Source organism: Trichoplusia ni, chromosome 1, assembly GCF_003590095.1.
Source record: "Trichoplusia ni isolate ovarian cell line Hi5 chromosome 1, tn1, whole genome shotgun sequence".
Classification (NCBI taxonomy): Eukaryota; Metazoa; Arthropoda; class Insecta; order Lepidoptera; family Noctuidae; genus Trichoplusia; species Trichoplusia ni.
Genome location: NC_039478.1, coordinates 9797727 through 9803082, shown reverse-complemented (window position 1 = coordinate 9803082; position 5356 = coordinate 9797727). Strand labels below are relative to the sequence as shown.

The following is a 5356-nucleotide window of genomic DNA, read 5'->3' as shown; positions in this document are numbered from 1 at the left end:
GAGGTATACAGCGATTTTTATTATTATAAATTTGATATATGACAATGTTTCTGCATGTTTATCTTTTTTTTTGGACCCTACTTGTACGGAACTCTCATTGTAATATCTAATTTGCAACAATCCATCCATCTCTGACAACCAATCACGCCACAGCCCTATGAAAATGATTATTTATAATAATAGTTTTATCAATAAAATTAGTAATTATAGACTTTGATTAATTAATGAATTGTTGTAGGTACAAAGATAAAAGAGGATTTGGATAAAATTATATTAAGTTCGTCACATTCATCACGTAGTTACATTTAAAATGTTTCCGAAATAACGATGATAAGCTTGAAATAGGTTTTTTTCTACTGTTAAAGGGTACCTAAGTGGCAACAACGGAACCCTATTACTGTGGCTCTGGTGTCTGTCTGTCCTTGTGTCGCCAGACTATCTCATGGACCCCGTAGGGCACAGCATTATAGTAGGAGAGAGGAAGAGCTCTGTTTTATACTTTATTAGTTAACTAGCTGTTCCCCGCGACTTCGTCCCCGTGGGTAGAAGATATAAGTTATGATTTATACCTGCCCTGCTTTTTTCACATTTTCCATTGTATCTTCACTCCTATTAGTCGCAGCGTGATGGTTTATAGCCTAAAGCCTTCCTCGATGAATGGTCTATTCAACACAAAAAGAATTTTTCAATTTGGACCAGTGGTTCCTGAGATTAGCGCGTTCAAACAAACAAACAAACTCTTCAGCTTTCTATATTAGTATAGCTTATTTCGCTTTTTATACGAAATATTTCTTGTTTTTAAGCGTATTTGTAAGGAACTCCCTAGTCTTTCTTGACGATTTTTTTTGAATACGCACTAGTGACGGATGTAGTTGAAGCTTAATAATTGACAATTTTTTTACTTCTAAAAGTATCAGTATCAGTGTGTGTACTTTTGACATTATAAAAGGTTTGTCTTATACTTTCTTTTCGGGTCAAAAGTTCATCGTCATCGCCAGTCTTATTGATGGGCAAAGAAAGCCTTTTAAAGAATACATTGATGGGCAAAGAAAGCTTATTAACAAATATTCTCAAGAAAATCCGCTGCCTCAGATTACTCATAAAATTGAGTTTAAAATTACCATGCATTGATATCATCATCAGCCCATATTCGCCCACTGCTGGACATAGGCCTCCCCTATTGCACGCCATCGAGATCATCTCAATTGATATCAAAACGTATGTACGTAACGTAACCATGGCAACCGTTAAGTATTATGACATCAGTTAAATGACAATGTTGATATTTTGATAAAATTGTAAAGTGTAAAAAATCATAAAGATATGTAAAAAAGAAGAAAAAAAAACCAAGAGAGGATGCAATTTTTATACAAAGTGATTTAGGATCGGTTCCCATCCGAAAAAACTCTGATATTACTGGGTTCGTAGTTTGTTATTGTTCTATTAAAGTTCCAATTAATTACCTACTTTTTTTATTATACTACTTTTTGTTAATAACATCCTGTAATTAAACAAGATGTATTAGAATAAGAAAGAAAGCATAATGAAAAATATAAGACTATGGGAAGAATACGAGTCAGCAGACTGTCTGACTGCTGGTTGGCACAGTTCTTTCCCATAGACTCAAGTCACCGACAGCCGTATTATTTGACCTTACTTACGTGAACCTATCTCTTTCGTTGCGCTAACGTTTCCTGGGCCTTTTCTTTTTTTGTAAGGCTGGGGTATCCTCATGGATATACACCTCCTTGGGGGAGGAAGTGCTTAGTGGTGTCACAGTCTTCCTGATTAAACCTAAACCGCTATGCGGCGGCAATGCCTACCAATTCATCACGCACGACGCTTATTAGACCCGAATATCCTACCAATATTATAAAAGCGAAAGTTTGTATGTATGGATGTTTGTTCCTCTTTCACGCAAAAACCACTGAGCAGATTAAGACGAAACTTGATACACAGATAGTTTATAACCAGGTTAGCAAATAGGATAGTTTTTAACCCGATTTTATGTTCCCGTGGGTTCATTTAGATAAAAAATATTTCATAGAATCTAGACGCAGATTTAGGGTTCCCTCTTGGTATATCTAGGTCTATAATATAACACCTGTATGCCAAGCATCTATCTTGGTCAATAATTAGTAATAAATGATTGTGATATCTTTGTAATATATTGTAAAATTATCTGTATGTATATTGTTGCGAATCGCTTAGAAACATGTTAGATAAAATCTCTATATCAAATAGCAGTCTTTTATATTCTTTTAGATGTTGATAAATAATTATTAATTGAATAGTGATAAGCTAAATAATTGACTTGTTACAATAGGCATTGTTACTTTCAGCTATTCGATATTTCTTTTGCTATTTCAATTTACATATTTCTGTTTGTCAGTCAACAAAAAGATCTGAATTTTCTGTACACCTACTTATCGTTTTCAAACGATTGATGCACTACATGGTATCAGAGTTTAAAACGCTCTTAGGCCTCTGAAGAGGTTTTACACTTTAAATACCTATTTAAAATATGATTGTGTTTCTATTGTCTTGGTGACATTGCTGTGTTCTTCGAAACAATGATAGATATCGTAAATTCAGTTAACTAGTACTATGATAAAAGCCAATAGTTATTTGTGTACTTTGCGTAAAAAAATCATCTTAATATAAGGGTTGTGCCTTATCTAAAAGTATTGGATTTTTATTTAAGGATATGGGGTGGGATTATCATAAGTATAGATTAAAAAGATTTGTATGAAAACATTCGTATCTTAAGGTTTTTTAAGAAGACCTAAGTTTAGAAAATTTATACAGCAAATATTGATGTCATTCGCGTCTAGCACTTTTTTTGTGCCCATAATTTTTCCATTTATTACAAAACATTGGTATTCCACCAGTACTAAAATAATTCAACGGCTATTCGTGTTAACTTATTTCTAAGTATTAGGATATAAAACTTATAAAAACCAAGATTGTTTCACACAAAATCTTTAAATATTACTGTACCTTTTAGGGTAATACCCAACTTAAAAAATATGTTTACCTGTACATTTGTATTGTTCCAGATTCTGCTTACAAATACAAAACTACTAATCCTTATCTCCAACTATTATAATAATTAACGTTATTGCCAACACAAGCCGTGTCATTGCCCGCACCCAAGCCCTAATCGCCTTATCAGTAGTGCCAACCTTCCGGCCGAGACTATATAATGGCGACAGCGACGATGTGGCCGCTAGTCTTGCTCCTAGCCACCGTCAAACTAACATCCGAAGACATGATAGACAAAGTTTTAGACGAGAGGAAATCTCTCTTCGAAAGAGAGCAGGAACTAATGCTCGGGAGTTCAATGAAACTTAGTGACAGTGAATTGAAAGCAAATGATTTAATAATGGCACTTAAAATTGATGAGGTTGAAAGAGGCCTTGTACATCCCAAGGATTTTAACTTATCTAAACATTTCTTTGACTACAAAGATATAGTGAAAGACACGAAGCTATTTAAACTGATCAAGAATATGCCGAAAGGTGCTGTTCTACATGCTCATGACACAGGAATACTAAGCCCAGATTATGTACTAAAGTTGACCTATATGGATAATTTGTACTTCAGTTTTGACGGTGATAATATACGCTTTCTATTTTCAAAAACAGTTCCAAATACCGATGTGACTTGTGGTTGTGAATGGAAATTAATTAGTGACGTGAGAGCCCAATCTCGAAACGTTGCCGAATTCGATGCAGAATTAAGGAAACATTTTACTATTGTGATTGATAACCCGAACGAAGTTTATACAGATGTGAATGCAGTGTGGAGACGGTTTCAGAATTATTTTATATCGACCGGTCCGCTGTTCACTTACAAACCGGTTTGGGAGAAATATTATTACGATACTTTAGTTGCCATGAGAGAAGATAATGTAATGTACTTTGAAATAAGGAGTGTATTACCAGACTTGTACGATTTGGAAGGGAACACATTCGATTCTATAGCTACAGCCGAATCTTACAAGACGATTACAGAGCAATTTATAAAAGATTTTCCAGACTTCTTTGGAGTAAAACTAATATACGCACCGTTAAAAGTTTTAGACAAACCGACGTTGCATGAATATATAAGAATAGCAAAAGAAATAAAGAAGCGAATGCCTGATTTCTTTGCTGGTTTTGATTTAGTTGGTCAGGAAGATATTGGGGCACCATTGAGAGAGGTGGTAGCTGAATTGTACGATGCAGCAAAGGACCTGGACTTATTCTTACACGCTGGTGAAACAAACTGGTCGGGAACATCTTCTGACGAGAATCTATTTGAAGCGGTTGTCCTTGGAGCTAAGCGTATTGGTCATGGTTTCGCTTTGATCAAACATCCAGTGCTAATGGAGGAAGTTAAGAAAAGAGGTATTGCTATCGAAGTTAATCCTATATCAAATTCTGTTTTGAAGTTAGTCGAGGATGTGCGGAACCATCCTTTAGCTGCGTTCTTGAGTCAGAACATGCCTGTTGTGATATCGTGCGATGATCCTGGTGTCTGGGAGGCAGATCCTTTATCCCACGACTTTTACATCACATTTGTTGCTATATCTAGCCGCCATGCTGACTTGAGACTCCTAAAACAGTTAGCACTGAATTCTCTTTACTACAGCACTCATCCGAGCAAAGATAAATTGGTCCATGAATTTGAAATCCGTTGGACGAAATTCATAGATTCAGTTGTTAAGGACCGTTGGTAAATGCGAATCTCATTTTATTACACTTTTGTTCGTTATTTATGATGTTTATTTCGTACTCAAATATATTGTTTTCATCAAGTTTATTATGCGTTTTATTCTTATCTGTCATTTGTTAATCTTTACAATTGATTCATTTATCGGTGTGTAGTAAATCATTATCACTTTAAATTTGTAGGTCTTGCTTGTTGAAACTAGATTTAGCGGCCTTCGATGTCTAAACATAATTAACTAATTAGTATGTATACAATAAGATACAATACGACATCTTAATAACCACTAAGGTCGTTATCTGTTTGTGTTAGATGCGCATTATTAATTATCACAGCTACTAATAGCAGTCATTGCTATTTATAGCGATCTAGTCATTTTGTATTATGATGCCATCAACTTAAGAATTTGCATTGAAAAGAAAATTCCAGTCAAAATAGACAAGAAAAAACTCAAATAGGTTATTAATTGTTAAGTCGCACCGTCAAAGATGCTTAGTACATACATTATTTTACTAATTCCTCAAATAGCCGTACCCATCAGTAAAGAATTCGGAGTCTTTAAGATAAAGTGTTTCTACAAGTACTCACACCACGCGAAACTTGGATTATGTTTTAATACCATAGCCGATATAATCCCGTTATC

The 5356-nt window shown here is 34.7% G+C and overlaps 1 pseudogene; it reads left to right on the top strand.

The window, feature by feature from the left end:
- The first annotated feature begins 1269 nt into the window (after nt 1-1269).
- On the top strand, nt 1270-4806 carry LOC113493976 (annotated as a pseudogene).
- Nucleotides 4807-5356: the final 550 nt, after the last annotated feature.